At 33.7% G+C, this 22,263-nt stretch overlaps 1 long non-coding RNA gene across 1 annotated transcript in view; it reads right to left on the bottom strand.

The window, feature by feature from the left end:
- The window catches only part of LOC141571305 (uncharacterized), a 141,636-nt gene extending 128,350 nt beyond the window's left edge, over positions 1–13,286 (bottom strand). Inside the window, exon 1 of the long non-coding RNA XR_012496068.2 lies at positions 13,143–13,286. This is a non-coding gene — a long non-coding RNA (uncharacterized LOC141571305). The remainder of the gene's footprint in view (positions 1–13,142) is intronic.
- Positions 13,287–22,263: the final 8,977 nt, after the last annotated feature.

Here is a 22,263-nt window from a genome sequence, read left to right as displayed (position 1 = left end):
TTCAAAAATATTATTAAAATCATCAAATTTATTTTTAGTAAGTCAACTATCTTCTTTTAATGTTTAGTAATTTAGAAAATCTTTCACAGGATACCATGGATATTTCTAAATATATCTCAAAAAAACAGATCAAATAAAATTTGAAAATACTTCTTTGAGGGATACTCTTTCAGAAAACCACAGTTGTTCTTTTCCTAAAGTGGAACAGATTGCTTACCATGCGACTCCCACAATAACCAGGTCTCTCAAAGGCAGCCAAAATGTTATTGGGGGCCACAGGACTTCACTGTCCTCAGGGCAAACAAGAGACAACTCCTCTCTACAAGAAAGTACTACTTCCAAATTAAACCCCTGATTTCTGCAAAGCAACATCAAGTAGGATTTTTATCCAGCAAAGCAATCATTCAAGATTGAAGGAGAAATAAATGTGCTTTCAGACACACGACACTGATGTCTTCCCACCATAAACACAATTTTACTGAAGGAGCACATAAAGGCATAACTTGAGAGAGTAAAAAAAAAAAAAAAAAAGAGAGAGATGTCAAAAAGAGGCTGAGATGCCAGAAAGGAAGGTTAAGAAACTGGTAAATATACAGATAAATCTAAAATATGTTTTCTATATCATAATAGTAATCATTATATTACACGGAATTAAGAAAAAGGCAAAACCAAAATGCAAGAGCACAAGAGCACATGTGCAAGCCTTGACCCTGAGCACTTAATGCAAAATAGGCTGCAGAATTAAAATAAATTCAAGTGAAAAATAGATAGCAAATATATACATATATATATATATATATATATATATATATATATATATATATATATATATATGATACAATGATTATATATATGAAATGCAAAAAAAAGCTAAAATGCTTATTTTAAAAAACAAACAAATATAACTTTCCTGGAAGATACTAAAATAGCTCAGACATACTTTCTCCATTTCCCACTCTCAAGAGTTAACTGGGAAGAACACATTTTCCTTTCAGTTTGCTTGTTGCAGTTACTTAGTCTCGCTTAGCACCCTCTGGGCAATCCTCACACTCTTCCTACAGAATCGGAGGCGGATGTGTTTCATGATGCCCTTTTCTACCTGTATGAATTACTTTTGTCTGCAAACAAGATCATAGGTTATACAAACACAGTATCGCATTCCAGCTAGTGCAGCCCCTGCAGTGAAGTCTCAGTTTTATTTTCCAGAGCAGCAGGAAATATGTGAATAGAATAAGTTGTGTATGGTCTGAGCAGTATCGCTAGCTAGCTTAGCATTGTCAAAATAGCTCTGTTCCAAGCAGCTTGCTTAGATCTCTTTGTCTTATCACCAGTTACTTAGTATTTCACACCAAAATTGGAAATTGTACAATTAAAAATCATTCAAGAAAGAAAAAAAATTGTACAATTAAAGATCATGTATCAATTAAAAAAATAGAAAATTGAAAACTGTACAATTAAAAATCATTTAAATATATATACATACATATGTGTGTGTATATATATACATACATACATACATACATATATATATAAAATGCATTGGAAATCAAGAACAATTCCTCCTTTGTTTCATCTGTACCATTATGCTAAAAACATAGACTGTGTCTTCCTTAATGTTTTATTTAAAGCATCGCATGGCCATTATTTGGGCAAAAACATAATCTAAGATGTAAATAAGTCTTTTACACTCTCAGAGTTACTTGTATATTCCTCAAGTTTTTTTTTTTTGTTATTTTTTTTAAATTATAACTAGAAAGACTCATGAGTAAAATGGCATCCATATAGTTTCACTTACCATTTTATCAAATATGATGAAATTTTGGGTCATGAGCAAATTATGATTTAAATTTTGCCGGTAATCAGAATTGGTCACTTTGAAGTTTTGGCTTAGGCCACAGTTGATAATAAATGTCAGTTAAGCCAGCAAATGTGAAGCCTACAGAGGCTCAGATTTCAAAGTAACTAGCTGTGTCCATACCTTAGAACAGAGATGGAGAGAGATTCCCTGGAGAGAATTGCTGGTGTGCTAAGTCTACAGGCACCCTGCCAAATGTAGACAGATGGGGGAAGTGCTACCTTCCCCTCAAGCCTAGAGAGAGAATTGACTCAAAAGGACCATCCTTGATTTGTGTTTCATTGAGTGTTTCCTACAGACCAGATATTTTGTTATGTGGGAGGAGAAAAAACCAGCCTGGAGACAATGTGACTCCTGCTTAAGGTACAATCTGTGTATACAGTGAGACCCAAGCAAAGAGTTTTTTCATGGAAGGGAACCCTGAAAAACCATGGTTTTACAGAGCGTAATACTCAGCGAAAAGGAACCCGTAACCTGTGTCAGAGCAGAGCGTCCAAGCACTGGATGCCCAAAGTCACCATGAAAGCTTAGACTAGACTAGTAACTAATGAAAGTCAGCTCTAACAATCTGCCAGACCTAGAGAACACAAAATCATCTGAGAGCCGTAACAGTCAAGGGAAAAGTTTGTATAAACTCTACCTCTTCACCATTCCTTTTCTACACTGCAAACTTGGGAGGCGTTGGGGAAAAGTGAGTGGAAAGAGAGAAGTAGCTGATGGGGGTATTCCCAAGCAGTCGGCATCTGCCTGCAGCCAATCCTACATGTCACAATGAAGATTTCCATCAAATTCATAGCTGCTGATTTCATGTTGAGTTTTGTGATTTCAAGTTACCACAGGACTCCTCAGGAGTGAACGTAAGAGTCATGGTACCCACAAAATCTTCCATTTAGTGGCAAAAGAAAACCTTCCCCAGTAATGTTAAAGAGCTGGTTGGAATGAATTATAAACAGGTATGTTAAAAGAATCTCACTTCAAGCTTAACTCAGTGACGGAGCACGAAAAAGGGAACATCAGCTGGCCTATAAGATTTTGTGTTCTTCGGCCAACCTAGATGAAGAGAAAATTAAATGTGTGGTTTTTTGCCTAACCTTATGTAAAAGGCATTGTTTTCTGCTACATTACTTGAATATTCTAATGTAGGGGGAGTAAGATTCTTATTTAGGGGGAGTGAGATTAAAAAATAAACATACAGTTCTACAATTAAAAAAAAAGAATCTCATGAGTCATGTCTGCTCTATATCTGGGTGTCATTTGCATGAATGACTCCTTTCTTGTACTCAAAGAAGGATAGAACATATTTGAAACATTAGCCTATACAAACAGAAAGTGAAATGGGAAAGAAAACACTTATAGACTTTTTTGGGGGGAGGGGAATTTGCTTGCTTTTGTTTTATGCTGCCCTTCTCAGTATCACCATCTGGCAATTTTCCTGTGACAATTACTGTAGAAACAAGTAGCTCTTATCCCAGCAGTCATTGAAATACACAATAGATATTTAGAAGAAAGAATCTCCAATCACATGCAACACAGATGTCAGAAATGTAAAATGGTTGGATAGAGATTTTTTTTCTTTTCTTTTTTCTCAAAGTTTCACAAGAAACAGTTTGATCACCCTCTACTTTAGCTTTCAATGATTAGTCTAAAGCAGATTCTCTGTACCTCAGCACTACTGACATTCTTCGTTGTGTGGAGCTGTATGCACTGTGGGGTGTTTAGCAGCACCTCTGGCCTGTACCCACTAGATTCTAGAATCTCTTGCCAGCTGAACAACTACAGATATCTCCAGATATTGTCAAACATCCTCCAGGCAGTGAAACTGCCTCTGCCCCCCACCACGAGAAACACTGGTTTAAAAATCAGCTTGCACCCAATAATTTCGGTTTGCAACCAAATAATAACATAATTTATTTTCATTTAGAAGTTTAAAAAATGCATGCTAATTCAACACAAAATGGTATCTCTTCATAAATCAAAGTTGGAAAGAGCTGACACATTAAAGAAATGTTGAAAATAAGGAGATTTGGTTTCCCTAGAGCTTTGAAGGACTCTTCAAAGACAGACATCTTCACAGTACTATTAAAATGTGTCATGAAATTGGGAAAACACAGAATTACTTTTATAAACACATATTTCATTGAAAATGTAATGATTATATCTCAATTCTAAGACTAATATCACCCAAAGATCAGGAAAGTATTGCTAATCCTAGCACATATTTAGCAGGGTCAAACATCTACTATCACCCCCAAATTATTTGAATGTCACAAACATAGTCTTCCTGCTGTGATATATTACACTTTCACATGCAGCCATAACAAAATAATCTCTTATGATAATCTGTTATTTTATTGCTTTATAAAAAATGATTTAGTTTACTAAATATTGAAGATCCCAGTCATGATATAAAAAGGAAATGTTAAATTGGATAAATATAGTCCTAGTTTTATGACCTTTTTAACAATATTCATAAATTATATATTTTGTGATGTGTTATATATCATTAAACCTTGTTTTTAACCCTTAAAAAATAACTTAGCATGTAGATTCCCTTAACTCTTTTGAAGTGGAAATGGCATTGTCAGGGTCCCTACTAAATAGTCACCTGTTTTTGAGGACACTGTTTCCATTATCCTAATAATGATCCCTCTATAAATTAGAATGAACCCAGTTAAGAAGAATAGAGTATAGATCTAATAATATATCATTATGATGCCAATCCTCTTTAATCAAGAGAGAGAGCCACTGTTATATTTTCATAGATGATTTTTAATAGAAGAGAAATAGCTCAAAATATCTAATGCGAAATATTTTAAAGGATCTGTTTTATTGAACAAATTGACTATTTTAAACTAAGGAGGATCAGGAAATATAATTTCCTGATTAAAATGCATATTTTCATCTTCAAACTCTATTTCCTCAAATAATATCAAGTTAAATCATGTTAGGTCATTAAATAGTCACGGCACAGTCAAGAGTGTACTGTATACTTTTCCATCACTAATAACTAACACGAGTGTGAATACGAGTTTGAAATTATGTGTATGTGCATGGTATATTTCTCTCTAAGTAAGAACACAATGGTGTACAAACAAAAGGTGATCTATGACGTGATTAACATCTTTTAAAAATCTGATCTATAGCCTTCCATGAGCAATTAAATTACTACCCAGTGATCACATAATACAAATTTATATAAAATTACAAAGTGATTAAACTCTCAAACTTGTGTTTCTGTAGGTTAAAGAATAGACCTTTTGATTAAAAATGATATTAAGACGATCCTACTGAAAGTCAGTGCTATAGACAGCACAAGAATCCAGAAGCACTTGCCTCCTTAAAGTGAGAGTGTGCTACATATAATGTTTTGAGTGGAGGGGGGAAAATGCTGTTACTTGAACCAAAACCTTGAAAAAGCAGCACAATAATATGTACCAAAGTACAGGAATGAATTTAGGGACATCAAAACATTGAAGGATTTTTTTCTATGCAATAATGTCTCTCAGTACTTTACTATGTCCTATTTTTGGAACTCCTGGTAGCTACTCCAGTTGGTATGAACCTCACCTAAATATCCCACACTTAAAACAAATGAATAACCAATAAATATATAGTAATTAAATATAAACAATATTTTTGGACTTTTTTATTTTAGTTTTGTGGTGGTGGCATACTTCAATGCACAATGGGTCATTTTGTCAATTAATGGAGAAGTCATTTAAACAGTAGTGTAGCTAATACAGTGGTAAAGAGTAAAATAAAATAGTTCTGTGTGAAACTTTGTCATGACAATGTAACAAAGGGGCAATAGAATAAACTAAGCTCACTCTCCTTAAGCTGATACAAAATTGTGTCACCAGACAAAGGCAATATTACAGATAAAATGTCAAGCTTAAATTAGACAATCGCCATTCACCTCAGTGACAAGGCTTAAAGCTTATTTAATAAATTTCCAATGAAATATTTATGGAGAGATACAAATTCTAATTAACCAAGTGCCATTTTACAAAGAGAAACTAATAACAAGGCTTCTAAGCCACACTTTTTTCCATTCTATGTTAAAAATATAATCACATAGAGTCCATTTTTATTTGGGGGAAAATACAGGCCCAGTAATACTATAACTGATGTACTATAATGAGGAAAATAAACCATGATTTTTTCTTTAATCAAAATAATTTGTGCTATTATTTTAGGCTTACTGGTACCACATTCAAAAACATGTATTACTTTCTGTCTTTAAAACATGCTGTTTCAGGAACTAGATAGTTTTAGAGACTAGAAATGGAATTCAGAAAATATATAGCTTTTCACCATAATATCCCTGGTTAACTATGGCTAGTTCACATTCAACAAAATGTGACCCCTAATTACAGTACATATTAATGTGGAATGAACTAGACTATACATACAAAAAAAAATTAAGAGAGGAAAGCTCTGTGTTATTTTATTCCCTATAAAAGTTGTTCTCCCATTAGAACTATGAACATTTTATAAATAAAACTAGAGAAAAGGAAACATTGCAGCTCCCTTAATCTGGCAGATTGCCTCTCTTTTCCTGGCATGACTTTCACAGGCACTAGGAAATTAGAGCATTCTGGCTTTTTCATTGCTAAGGTCTTAGATTTGCTGTGAGTGATCCTATTGGGCAAGAGACAACACAATCTCCTGCTGATTTTCTCTAGTGTTGCCCCCATCAGCCAATGGAAATCACTCCTGCATCTCTTGCCCAGGATCTCTGGCCTCTTGAATTTACTCCATGTTGCTCTGCCTATCCAGTCAGGAAAACTGATGAAAACAGTTAAATTTAAAGAAAATGTGTGTACAGGATAGTATTGAAAGAAATAATTTAAAAAACAAAGCAAATGTGTAATATGTAATACATCAGAAGGTAATTAGTGAGTGTGATGTACGTGTGCTTTTATTTAGGATTGCCACGGAAGACATCTCAGAGGAGGTGATTTTTCACAAGTCTGAATAGATGGAAGAAGAGAGTCATGGGAATATCTGGGGAAACAGTCTAGACCAAGAGAGGAGCAAGTCCCAAAGGTCTGCAGCTTGCACTTCTTTTGCATATTCAAGGGACAGCAAAGAGCCCAGTGTGTCTGCTGTGAAACGAAGAATTGAGAGGAAAGTAAGAGGAAAAAAATCAAGGAGGTAGCAGGAAAATTGTAATGTGTATCAGCAGATCATAGAGTCACATGGGCCATTGTGAAGAATTTGAATCATATTTTACATGCCAAAAGAGCTACTGGAAGATTCGAAGGACAGGAACAGCATTAAATGATTTTTCCATCAAGGAATCTCTACAGGTTCTGAGTGGAAAATATATAATATGGTATGCAAATGTGAAACAGATCAGTTAGGGGGTTGCAAAAGACCATATGAGAGATGACGACTGCTTGAGCATTTGGTAGAAAGAATAAGGCCTGGCAGGAATCTTGATATATTTTGAAGACAGAGACAAGAAGGTCTATTACTGGGGCCCAGACAATTTGAGAAATTTGTGGAAATCCATTCCTCTAGTAAATTTCAGAGCTGAAATTAAACCCTATTTCTCTCTATCCTCAAGTGAATGTTCTTATCACTACTCAGTGATTCCAAACCCAGGACGATCATCACAGCAGCAATACTTACAAAACACAGGATGCTAAGTCCTGATGCAGTCCTGCAGAATTATCCTATCTGGGAAAGGAGGTCAGGAAATGACTGTTTCAGATATTCAACCAGGTGAGCAAACCACCTCATATACCATGCAAGGATAAGTATGATAGGTGTATATATAACACACATCCTTAAGAACACAGAAAAATGACTGTCTTTGGGAAGCATGGGGAATATCCTGCCCGAGAATATTCCACCAAAGAAAACCATGCATAGGGCCATGAAGCACAAATTACAGTTGCTGGGTGAAGAATGGATACAAAGAAGGATTTCAAATTCATATCACAGGAGAAAGAAAAACTTGAACTCCAAATGGGCCATTCTGTCTCTGGGCCTGGAACAAAGGAGGAAAGAATGGATATAGGTAAAGACAGCTTTGTTTATAGACAGACTAGGTATCAAAGCCAGTTTAAATCCCTTGGCCTCAATGATCTCTGCAAAGTAGAAGACGAGGCTAGCTGTTGAGGAAGGCAGGTTATGATGGATATTTGGGCAAGAGGCTTGCTGGGAACAGAGAAGTTTCCATCATGACACAACAGAAGGAAGATGTGACCAAGAAAGGAAAGCACATCAGTGACATTTCAGAGAACACATTATAGTATAGAAAGTACAGAGTAAACTACATAGTGATGTAGCCAGCTGTGTGATTTTGTCTGTTTTACTCAGCAGCCTGGCGTATGAAGGAAGACACAGCAGTAAGAACTGAACCAAGTTTGAGTATTTGTGGGATTCAGAGGTAAAACTTTAGAAGAATAAATACTTGGTTTAAGAGCTGTGTGAGCTTAAGCAATCTATTCAACTTTGTGAATCCCAATTTCCTCATTTGCAAAATTGAGATAAATTTTAACTCATTATGCTGTGAGGATTAAATTAGATAAACTGAATTGATTATTGTCTGATAAATGGAAGACAGTCTAGAAGTGATAACCCTTATTACTATTGCTATGAGAGTGTGTATGCTCTTAAATGGAATAAAGATAAATTATCAGAATTCAGAAGGCCAGGAATTATGAGGATAGATTTTTGGAATGTTCATATGCAGAATCTTGCAATATCAAGAATAATGACAGGAGACCTCATTATTAAATGTGGAAAACTGACATGAAGAAAGCTGACCTCTTTCACATCTTTCCAACCTGTTGAGACCACTGTGCATCATAATCCTGCCATCCAAATAACATGTTTGTTATAACTTCTGGCTTGGAGTCATCCAACTTCCCTTGATTTATTCTTTTTTTTAATGAGTACAGAGGAAAATTATATTAAATACTGTATTTCCCCGAAAATAAGACCTAGCGGGACAATCAGCTTTAATGTGTCTTTTGGAGCAAAAATATAAGACCTGGTCTTATTTTACTATAAAACTGGGTCAATATAATACTGGGTCTTCTATTAATTTTTGCTCCAAAAGACGCATTAAAGCTGATGGTCTGGCCAGGTCTTATTTTCAGGGAGACACGGTACTATATTTTTACAGTTTAGTATTAAACTCATTTTTGAATCTTCAAGCAAATCCAGAATATGCTGAGATTGGTTTTATGGAACAGTGTATTTGCAAAACCTCTGATGCATAAAGTCAGATTTTCTTTCTAAATGCCAGAAAGTACATTGGCGTGGTCGTAACCCAGCCTACCATTTGTATTTATTTTTTAATAGAATTAATTTGCCCATATATTTAAAAGTCATCTTGCAACTAATGTGGCACTTTTAAAATAGCCATCAATACTGCCCAGAAAATGTTTATATATTGCAAACTAGCATAAACTATATTATTTAATTTTGCTTCAGATTTCTTTTTTTTGTGTTTGTTTGTTACTGGGAAGGTTTTAATGTCTTAATAGTCTCATTAAAAATTATATTAGTTCTTATAAGTATAAAATAATGGACTCCAAATATACTTTGTGTCCTTCAAAAGTATTTTCAAAGGAGACTTAAAAAGTCAACTTAGTGTAAGTTATCTTTTCTTAAATAAAAATATTTATCCCAAAATAACATCATATTCTTGCCACAGTGGGACTCTATTAAGCTGTCAGTCATTGCCCACTCACTGTATAACTAAAATTACATGTGAAAAAAACTTCCTATTGTAATTTCATGGTTCTTCTTGAACAAAGAAAATCTGATTGATTGCAATCATTTACACAACCAGAGAAAAGAAGAATATTTTTTAAAATTCAAATATATCATTTTAGGCTTCTATCTACAAAGCTTTGAGAAGTGAACTAAAATGAGAAATCCTGCACTCCTTCCAGATTGCATAAAGCAGCTGTGAATTCAGATTCCACACTTCATCTTTCATTTTGATGTGCATTCTTTTGATCCTCAGAAAGAAATACATTTATAATTTCCAAAAGAACTGCCTCAAAGGTAAGTGGTATCCAAATATTGTTTTACAGAGATAAAAAATACATAATGTCAGTGGCATTTGGCTGTGGATTGATGACGCATTGCACAAGAATATAGAAGCACCGTTCCTATAAAACTTGTAACATTATGGTTTAGGGGCTATTTAACCTTTAACACAAATCATTTTTATTCTCCCACTGGAATTTAAAGCACTTTATTCTGTTACATTGTATTTCTTTTTGTTTCCTCATTTTCCCTGCAAGAAGCCTGCTGAAGATTTTGTCTCTGGCAGGCTGTAAAGAAGAAAAGAATAAGCATGAGACTGCAAGACAAACAAAATAGGAAAAGATAGAGAACCAACTTTCTGAGAAGATGTATTTTAATGTAAATGAGCTTACCTCCATACCAGCAAAAGATTTTTTAAAAATTAGAATTGGTTTTATGTTTTGTTTTGTGTTTTTTTCTGATAATTTCTACCAGAAAACCTAGGAGTAAACAATAAGAAACAGACAATGTGAAAAATAAACATATAGGCAGCAGTAAGTTTTATCCCGATATTTTTGTCCTATTCAATGTTGTAGGATGTTCTATTAGAATTACCAGAAGGTACATCACTGACAGAGTAGAGAGAGAAGAAAACAACAAACTCCAGGTAATCTTGAAACTAAGAGAAAGGGGAAGTCTGAGAGATATAATTTCATTTCATAGCTATCTGACATCACTGACAAATTTTGAGTCTTCGTGTTGCTGTATCTGGTGAAGATGGCTATTCATTCCTTAAGGAGTTTTTCAGAGGTAATGCACATGGATGAGCTTTAACATGTCTTTTCTTTCCATCCTGACAGAATAGCATTGCAATTGGTACATAGTGCCAAAGAGAAATATAAAGAATAAAGTGTTTGAGTTCTACTGGGACAATAAAAATGATTTGTATTAAAGGTTAAATAGTCCCTGAACTATAATGTTACACGTTTTATGGGAATGATGTCTCTGTATGCTGGGGCAATGCATCATCAGTTCTGTGCCAAGAACCATGACACTGTACATTGCTATTTCTGCAGAACAGCATTTGAATAGCATTTGCCTCTAAACAGATCCTTCCAGATACAGGAGCGACTGACATTTTATCTATGAATGAAATAAGAGATCATGACCTTAAATGGCACAATAGATCATTTAGCATAAAGGTTATTGGCGAAGTGTTTACCATGTGACTATATTTTGTATTTCTTCAATTTTTAAAGCAAGCTAAATCTTTCTGCAAGAGTGGGGAATAGTTTGATTTAATATAAATTACATTTTAAATCATTAACTTTGCCTTTTTATAAAACATTCTTGAGATGTGGGAGTTTTTAAAAGCTTACTAATTAATTATATTTAGGAGGCAGTTTTTAAAAGGATGCACAGAACTGGCAATTATCTGTTGAAGTAAGGTTATAGAGGAAGTCATTCGAGAAAACTCTAAATATTTTAATTAAATGAATGTCATATTCAAATGTACTCCAAACATTCAGAAACGTCTAAGTAAATATTAAATTATTTCTACATGTGGGGAATATTATGTCAGACTCCTTAAAATAATTATAAGAAGAATGATTTCATAGCCTTTATTTTCATGTGGCTACTTGTGTCTCTTTCCAAGTTAGTAAAGGTATTCTGAACTATTAATGACAATTTTAGTGGAAACTGATGTCTTATTTTAGGAAATTTTCTGGAAGGGCCCTTATCTTTTATCTCCCTTTCGTAAGTATCTGACATCACTGGACTATGGATTTAGTATAGCATATAATATCATGTCTGTATCCCTTTGATGGAGCATAAAAGATTAAAGATGTATTTATCTACATATGGCAAAAAAATTAATTTTTATAGTTTTTGATCATACCATAAATGTGCATTTCCAGGTATCTTTAAATAGAGGATAGAAATATATGACTCCTAAGCTTCCTAAACCAACTTCCATTTCTTTATGAAAAAGGAGAATGAAATTCAGAAAACTGAAGTGATTTTCCCAACCACATAGGGCAAGGTAATAAAAGTAAACAATGAATTATGATACTGGAAAATATAATGGGAGATACTACATTTAAAATGTGTTTCTAACATTAATAATTTCAGTGGGATTAAACTGTACAGTTTGAATCAACCAGCCAGTAAAGATTAAAGAACACCCAAGATGTAAACTCTACCAAAATAACACAGAGCATCCTCTGTCTTGGATCAAATTCAACGTGGACACAGGTTTAGACTAGACAACTTCTGACTATCTTTGTTGTTGTAGAATGATGAAGGCAGAACTCCCAATTACATTTTAGAGCAAGTGCCTTGTAGGACAGTAATTTTTAAAATGTACAATTCTTCTCTGAGTTCAGAAGGACATTAACAACAAATATAGGCCAAAAAATTCTACATGACTAAATTGTCCAAACTGGCACTCTGGACAGTGTCAGACACTGCTCAACCCTAGCTGCATATCTGCACCCTCTGGCACTGGAACAACAAAGTCAAAAGAATCTCATTAAAAATGAAATGCATTTGGTAAAGATTCAGCATAGCCAGTGCCAGTTGGACAATAAAGGTCTGCTGATTTTGCCAAACTGATTTTGGTAAGTACATGAGAAGATAAAAAGGCATTTCCTCTCTTTCAGAAATATTGTCTCAAAATTATATTACTTTCCTAGACTACTGTCAATAAAATTGTTTTGACATAAATGTTATAAACTACATGTTCAAAGACAGTTAAAAAAGATACTGGACATCTTTAGGTTAATTAGTTTTGAAAGTTTGAAATGCGAAGTACCTAACTTACAGCACTCAAATATTGCCTTTTCCTCAGCATATAAAATAAGGTTAAAATGTTCTAATTAAATAAGTTTAAGCATTGTTAAGGGAACACTTTTAAAATTACCTCATATCATTAACTGGCACTCAATAAATTCCTGTTAATCCTTCCTGAAATTGTACCTGTCTTAGAAGAACAACAGCACATTTCAGCATTATTCTTTCTTCCTAAATATACTACATTAACCTTTGCCTTATAATTTGTTTGGCATAAAAGGAACCCCTATTGCATAAAGAACTTGGCTTTATTATAGCTCCTTCTATATTCACAGACACATTTTTCCAAGCATGAAATTCTCTTTAAATCAACATGCACATGAATGTATATGTGTACATTACTAGAAATGGAAATAAGCAAGAATTACACACTAGAGTCAACTCTCCCTCAATTGCACAGAAAGTGAGGGAGAGTCATGAATATTCTAATAATACGTACCTTTGTCTCTGGAAAACATCTGACTTTGGACATAGTTTAGCACAGATATTTCTAAAGATCTGGTCACTTGCACATACTGTGATGACAAAGCTCTGTGAGGAGGAGGATGGGTTTCTTTGTAAACATCGCTTCTGAGCTCCCTATTCACAAATCCTTTTGTTGCGAGGACTATTCTGGGGCTGACTCCCTGGCTGACTTATTTATTCACCAAGTATCTCCTGAGTACCGACAAAGTGCAGGTGCTATTTTAGTTACTGTGCATGGGGCATGGAACAAAAGAGATCACGTTCCTGTCCTTGCAGGCTAACATTCTTGTGGGGAAAGCCTGACAGAAAAACAAGAAAACGGGTAAATACATAAAAATCACACAGCTGTAAGGGTGATGTACAAAAATCAAACCAGGGAAAGAGGTTGAGGGGGCCGATGTCAGCCTTTGGAAACATTAGCTGAACTTTTCCTTTTCTGGGCATTGTGTCCTGAATCCTTCAACAAAGTATGAATATTGATATTTCTATACTTCCCCATGCACACTCTTAATCTCAGTAATTGGTCTTAAATTTTATGTTATGGTAATATGAAGATAAGGGAGAAATGTTTTGAAGAATTAAAAAGCCTAGATTATCTGGCTGTAGAGTCCACGCATCAGTGTGTCCAGTTCACTTTACATGCGTGACAAAGGGCCTCATGCAGCGCTGGTATAAATTTCTCCGTGCACTTTCATATTAATAAAACATTTATTTTCATTTCAGGTACAGATTATGGGTGGGAGGGAGCTTCTTACACTTATTTTCCTGCCGCTAAATCGTATATTATCCTATCAGTTATTCAATTGGCTTAGGCTAGTAAGGATGCATTTTGAAAGCTCGGGTTGAGATCTGAGGCCATGTCGATTAGTCATGGAAAGAATCCTCCAGGGTGAAATTATCCTCATCCTCACTACTAAAAGGACTCGACAAAATAATTTTTCAGGTGACTAGTACAGCTGAGCTCTTTGAAGAATATTAACACAGAGTAGAAGGCTGAGCAATGTGTTTATTGAAATGTAGCATGTAGAATGCTTTATCTGATACACACGCAAAACCAATAGAAACAATTACTTTAAATATGTATATATCATGCATCGAGAACAACTAAAATATGTATTTTGATTATAACTGAATTAATATTACAGGACTATGAGATAATTATTTCACTTTTACTTCATGATTTGGTCTTTACCTAAGACAATGTTAATCATTTCATAGATTTTGTTTTTCAGTTGTGTGACAAAGGAAAAATACAAATTTATATTTTTACCAGAAAAAAAATAATTGTCTTGAAAATCAAGATCATGAGAAGTTTTGTTTTGTTTTTACCAGTACATTTCTAACTACAGTATTTACATTTATCCAAGAGTGGAAAGAAAAATTATATGGCAAAAAAAATGTGAATTCCTATGTTGAGACAAAGTATAGCCAGAATTTAAAAAGATTTAAAAGACCCCAGGATAGCAGAATTCAGTCCCCATATGAGCAGAGTAAACCTTAAAATGTGAGTGTGTATATGTATGTATATGCATGGTTTTGTGTGGTGTGTGTGTGTAGGTATGGGTGTGGGTGCATGGGTGTGTGTCTATGAGGCAGGTCACTTGGTTGATAACTCCTCCTGAAGGTAAAAAAAGAAAACAAAAAAGGCAATACATACCAGGGATGTTTTTATTAATGAAATAGATTGTGAGATTTTATAAATATAGGAAGCAGGATGTAAAAGGTTAATTAGCTCATTATTTTAGATAAATTCTCAGTAAAGAATTCATGTAAGAAATCTATAACACCTTTATCTTGAAGGTTTGGCGCACTTTTAATCGAAAGGGAGTGAATATTTACCAGGAAAAGGACAGGTGAAAAAGAAGGTGAGCAAGACAAACAGATAATGAACAGTGAATATATTTATATTATTTGAAAACAAACATGCTAATTTTTGTTATCTAATTTTAACATGCTTCAATTCTCACATTCTGGAGATGCATTACCTATTGACATTTGCTCCTCTAGCAATTCAAACTGGGGGAAAACTTATGTATGATTTTAACTTTAATCTTATTTTTGATCAAGGAAATATAGCCTTATTAGTGAGAACTGGGAAAACTACAACTCTAAAGCTACAGCAGAATATGCCCTGACATTAGAGAGAAAATTAGGTTGGTTAAATACCAGTTAGATGAAACCTACAGCCTTAGAAGAGTGATTCACTTCTCCATAGGCAAGGTAATAGGAGGGGGAAAGGAATGATGGAAGCAGAAAAAACACCTTAACGTTGTTCAAGATTTACTTGAGGGTCACAGATTTTTTTTTTTTTTAAACTCAAGACTCTCATTATTAAGTCAGAGGGCAGACCTATACAAAGCGAACATTTCCGATAATCACAGTCTATAACAAAACAAGGGACTAATTTTATACTAACCCTGAGGGAACCAATATGTCAACCAGACAAAATGGCTTCCTGGAGTATATCCTCTCAGCATTCTTTTTATTTTAGCAAGCTTGCAAGACCCTGAATTCATGTATTCCTCACTGTGAGCCCTAGAAGGAGCAATTGTAAATTGTATGAATAGAAGTCCCTTCCAAATTTACTCACTGATTCCGTATCTACCTAAAAGCAAAATAGAATAGCTGTTTATTTACTGATTCATTTACTTATCCATGTTGCTAATAAAGATTAATCAAGCAATGATTAACCTGTTAGGTCAAGCACATATCATGCTATGTAATATTATAAAAATGACAAGGTGAATATGAAAACTCCAGCTATCAGGAAATCACCTTTTAACAGGAAAGACAGGCAAACGTATGACTAGAATGCAAAGTTAAATTTGGAATTTGAATATATATCAACGTATTATAGGAACACAACTTGAATGCCTGATTCTGTTATTTTATTAATTTTTGATAGAATTTAGTGCCGCAGGGTCGTGGATACAGATCTATTCTCTCCAATAATTCCTACATCTGAAGCCCAGACTTCCAAAGAAGTGTTAGCACAACACTTGGAAAGAGGTGGCTGCAATGTCAGTGGAAGGGAGAGAAGGTGGGAGGGAGCATGATGAAGGGTGTGAAAGGTTTCCTTAGGTAAAGGGCTCTCTCAGCATTCTTAAAATGACTAACTACTTGCCTGGTGTCTACTAGGAATGTAAAATGGTCTTATTACCAAAGCCTCTTTTGTGATTTTTAGAAATGATCAGCACACACAGTTTACTTTCTTTCAGAAATTATGACAGCAAGAAAATGAAGGACAAAAGAAAAGAAAATTTCAAAAGTGAAAAATCTCAAATTGGTTAAAACAATTATTTGTGTGGAAGTTATTAACTAACATGTTAGAGAAAATATAAAGTAATCCAGCTTTCACTTTCATGTGTTCTATACAGAGAAGGCCCCAGTCTGGGTTTGCCAGTATTGACAAAGCAGTACATTTCTACACAGAGAAAGGCATAATGAAGTAAACAGTGAAACAGTTGTTCAGTAAACTTGATGAATGAAGAAAAGCATTTGAGAAAATTTTACATTGTATTTCTTAATGAACTACATTTATATTCATCCAACAATATTTATGGGAGAGATTTTGATAGCATCTTTGCATTGATATCTCTAGATTGTACTAAGTGGTCTTTAAATATTATCCCATAGAAGACAGAAAAAAGTAACCTAATTTGTATTTAAAATCAGCGCAGATCTTAATCTCTGTAGTTTATTTTCAGTTTGCCTTTCATATAGAAATGGTTTGAGTAAATAAATATTTACCTTTTGAGGTACTTATTTTTACAGTGATTCAACCCATTTTAATCTCAAAGTTTTCAAAGCATCGTATATTATGATATTGAGTACACCAGGTATCTATTCAACTTCACAACCTCTGGAACCCAAGTGTTACTTTTAGCTACACATTTCTATTGTCTTTATAGTCCCCTGTAAACTCAGTTTATAGTCTTTTCCAAGGTTTCACAGGGAGCTCAGACATCTAATCAGTTTTCCTTTTGAGAATGTGACTGAACAGTTTTGGAGGATGAACATGTTAGAAGTATGCAGGTCAGCTCGGTAAATACCCAGGTCTTAACAATATCATATACCCAGCAAGGTTTACAACTTCCGTTAAACTTTTAGATTCTCGGTTTTATTTCAGCTTCAATGTTTCTACTCCTTTTCCAAAGATTGTAATAAACTTTTATATTAGTGAAGAGGAAAAGAGAGGAGCTAGACAACCTCTACCAGAGATTTCAAAAGTTTGCCCTTTTTAAGAGGATAAAGATGTGTCACAGGATGGTAAGTTTACCAAATGTCACAATGAATAAAATGTACATGTCTATTGTTCCCAGTCACAAAGGTTACTACTTGAAGCCTGATACTCAGCTGCAAGATTCTATTCAAATATTTTAATGGAGTATAAAAATGTCTATAAACTGTTATTAAATTGCCCTCATCATTTTCAACTCCTAAAAACTTTACAGGAAATATGTTTTATTCAGCTCTATTAATAAACATTTATTATCCAAAACCCATAGAATTTCAAAACATATAGCAAAATGCATTTAGTTTTTAACTTTTGCTTCACATACTACTGATGTGACCAAAGAAAATTTATGTAGCCTCTCGGTAATTTCATCAAAAAATGAGAGACCTGGTAACCTCCTGAGAAACATAGGTTTAGGCTAAATAATAGAGATCTCAATATTGAAATAGAAGTGCTATGTAGGACATTTTGCACAGCATCTTCCTACAGTTGCCAGAATTCATACTGAGAGGTTGATATCTCATTACCAAAAACCAACTGATCAACCCTCTTTCTAAATATGTATGTCTTTATTGCACATAGTTAATAATCTCACCTTCATCCAGCAATATAAAATTTAGTAACATGGAAACAGAATCCTAGAATGCAACTTGGCTTCTTTTTTCTTTTTTTGGTTTGGTTTTTATTTATTTATTTTTTTTCTACGTACAGGGTAAAAGGATACTGCATCTAATCTAAGGAGATAAATAAGTGTGATCTCAAGGGAATGCATTTTATTGATTATAACAAAGAAAGGGGAGCAAGTTCAATTGGCTCACAGTACTTGGGCTTGACACAGATACAACTCTGCTGAGGAGAAAATGAGTATGAGGTAATGCCATCATAAATAATTGCTCAAATCATCTCGGAACTCTGGAAGCTGAAATTTTGTAAAAGGAGTAAGCCCTGTAAATGTAATAGCATGGTAAAGGCAAGCTCTTAAGGTAATTGAGGATTTTTTTATTGGACAGAAGCTTTATACAATACATGGCTTTAAATCTAAGTTTGGAGTTCCCTCTAGTTAATAACTGCAGATGAAAGCAGCTTTTACATTTTTTTACTACTAGCTTTAGCTACTACAAACAGAATTAGAGAGGCTAATGGAACATATACACAACTAAATAGGCTTCCATCCAACATTGTATAGTGACACAAGTAGGAGAGGGTGTTTGTTACAAATAGCCCAAAAGCTTTTAAATGTATTTCTCCTCTAAATATTGAAATCGATATTGATCGGTATATTTAAAAAAGAAAAATACAACAATAGATTTAATGAAGACCATTTAGAAGTACTAGTATAATTTCCAGGATTTATTCTTGCCCCTTTTGGGAAACCCTAATATTAAAGATGGATTGGAAAACATAATGCCATTTATAGGATGCAGTTTGTCGACTTTTCCAAAATACCTTCTGACCTCTGTAGATAAAGTCTTACTATGGTCAAATCATATTCAACATTGTCAAAGATTTTACTTTTTTTCAAAATTTCCAACTGAACAAAATTAACTAATTAATAATAGAAAACATAATAGATATTAGATAAATAGAAGACAATAATAGATAAATAGAAGACATAATAGATAATAATAGAAGGCAGGAACCCTGCTAAGTGATATACATCTACCATTTCATCTTTATGGGATAAACTTTATGGGAAATCTTCTCTATTTCACAGCTGAAGTAACCACAGCATGGAGAGGTTAGACAATGTACATGACCTCCCACTGTCAGTACATCAGGGGCCAGCCCTTGACAAGGGAGGCAGCATGGTAGGAGGCTCAGAGCATGCCCAGACTTGGAGACAGAACCCCAGAAGGGGATCATTTCTGCCACCTGTATGACTTCTGTTAAGCTTGATACCTAGTTGTTCCCAATTTCCTCTTTAGTAAATTAGGGTAATGGCTTCAAAAGGATTATTGTAAGTAGTGAATATGTTAATATTGTTAGAACACTAAGAAAATTTTTGGTAAATAAATAAGAGAGGTCCCATTTTTCAAAACAGGAGTTTTTTTTATATTCTACAATACTGCACCTTTACTATCTTCCCATGGTGGTTTATTTTTGTTAAATGTATCATCTATTGAATATGTATGGGAAGCAATCGGAAAATTATGCATTGCGAACTTTTTAAATGTATAAAACTGATAAACCATTAACTGCAAAAATGCCTACCAAAGAACATCCCTTTCTTTAGCAAACAATAATATACTACTTCAGAATTTATTTAAGAAATTGTATAAGTACCTATAAAATTCTCAAGAGAATGATTTCGTAAAATATATTATTTTGTCAAGTAATTTTTATTTAAAATATAATTTTTCCAAGTATTGCAAACAGTAGTTTTTATTATTCCACTTATTTTTTTTCAAAATGTTGTATTATGAATTAATGTTAAACTGACATTTACATGTGTTTTATTTACAAATAGGACGTCTGTTTTAAAAAATTCCTAGAAGAAACCTAAGAATTATTCTATTCAAAACATACAGAAGTAAAATACATTTGGTAAATGCAACTTTTGTCACCAAAATATTTATTTCTGTATCTAAAGCATGATGCCTTTAAACTAAATCTTTTTTTTAACTTTTTATCCAGTAATATATTTGGTTGTATTATGAAGTCAATAAGTTCTTCTCTGTACAACATAATTCAAGTATACAGTATAACACAAGAGTATAACTAAGAAAGACTGAAGTATAAAGACTAAGATATAAGTTATTATAACATAGAAAGACTAAAGCTTAGGTCTCATTTTAATTCTCCAATTCTACCATAATAAAGGAGACTTTCAGTAATCTAATTTGGTTTTTTCAATTTCCTTTGTCCATAGATCTAAATTTTATTAAATGACTAGTATTAGGCAAGTCTCTTTTACATTTAATCATAGATTGCATAGAAAGCATTGCATCCTGTAAATATTTAAGAACATGAAATGAGAATGAACTTCGTACTTAATAGTATTTCTACCAAGTAATAAAAGTATGATATATTTGATAAATATAATGTACCAAGCATATTACAGATATATTTCATTTGACTCTACAGATGCCTTAAAAGTTATATATAAATCACTTTTTTTAATATTGAACCATAATTTAAATGAAATTGAAGAATACCTAGAGAACTCTGCTGTTTCCCTCACTTCCCTTCCTCCCTCTTGAATTGAGACTGTATTTGACCATGTAGGTGTCTCCTGGGGGACTCAGCAGATTCTCTAGCCGAGGAAAGTACCAAAGCTTGCAGATAAAGAGACCAGGTAACTTCAACCAGGTGCCTAGATAAGGAACTGATAACTTGCTGATAGCTGTTATCAGATGATAGCTGATCAAGGCGAGCAGAAACCACTGTGCCCCCGACCTCTCATAGGATTTCAGCCACTTAATGAATCCCCTTAGCAGAACCAGCAAACAAGGAGAAGTTCTAGAAGAATAACAGACCTAAATGGACTAATGGAGTAACAGGCTAGACAACAAGAAGAAGCAAAACACACAGAGGAGGCAGAATTGATTAAAGAAATACAAAGGTTTGAAGAGACAGACACAGCTTGAATACCACTGCAGTCACAACACAGAGAGACCTAAGAAGGAAATGAAAACCCAGTACACACACACACACACTCACACACACTTAATTCTGGATCTGAAAGTATAGGATTTATGAATGTAATCTTACAAGATATCAGGGGGAAAAAAAGCAAATGAAAAAATAGTACTAAAACACTACTAAAAAACCCACAACTAACCAGCTAGCTATGGCATACACAAACCTCAAAAACTAGAAGATGTTAGAACAGTGTAGTTTCTATAGACTGCAGAGTAATAAGGGCTAAGGACTAAATATCACAAGTATAGTTTCAAGTCAAAATATCATTAAGTTATCTGAGTAAACAAAGAACTTTTCAAATGCAATTATTATTATTTTTTCATCCTTATACCAAATGTAAAAAAATATTTCAGAAATAATTCTACACAACCAACTAAATCAGAACCCATACTGCAATATACCAAAATAAAACATAAAAAAAAAAAAATGAGAAGACAATAATGAGTAGTAAGTCATTAAGTTTTGAGATGTGTTTATACATATAGAATAAATGACAATACATTGCTCCAATATTCAATACAGATTTTTGAAGAAATATACTGCAGAGGGAAAGACCTAGTAACAGCAGATAATTAAATTAACAGCAATTTCAGAAAAAATTATATGCCTAAGTGGGCTTTGAAATTATAAAAGTCATAGTAAAGATGCCTTAGTCTCACTGGAGAAGATGGAGAGAACAGGTAAATAAAAGTATTTGGCTTGACCTATCTTATGGAAGATAGAAAAAAAAAAGAATCAGAGGACTTCATGAGTACTATGAAAGAGAAGTTACCTCTAATGGAATGAAAGAATACTTGAGAAATTCCAAATTAAAAAAGAGAACGGAGGTGGGGGGTGGGGGATGGGAGATGAGGGTAAGGGGAATCAAATATATGGTGATGGAAGGAGAACTGACTCTGGGTGATGAACACACAATGGGATTTATAGATGTTGTGATACAGAATTGTACACCTGAAATCTATGTAATTTTACTAACAATTGTCACCCCAATAAATTTAATAAAATAAAAAATAAAAAAAAAAGAGAACCAACTCAACTATACCTGTGAAAACAAGGACAGTAAGGAAAAATAACACAAAATACAATAAATGTTGAACAAAAATATGGCTATCGCTATACCAAATAAAATTAACTTAATTATCCTATCACAACAAAGAGACCCGATTTTGCAAAGAAACGCACTTGGCAATATTAGTTTTTTTTTAAAAAATCAAAA

This window comes from Rhinolophus sinicus, chromosome 16 (assembly GCF_057876585.1).
Source record: "Rhinolophus sinicus isolate RSI-liver-muscle chromosome 16, RSI-T2T, whole genome shotgun sequence".
NCBI lineage: Eukaryota > Metazoa > Chordata > Mammalia > Chiroptera > Rhinolophidae > Rhinolophus > Rhinolophus sinicus.
Note: the sequence above shows the minus strand (reverse complement) of the source record. Positions and strands in the feature narration are given on the sequence as shown.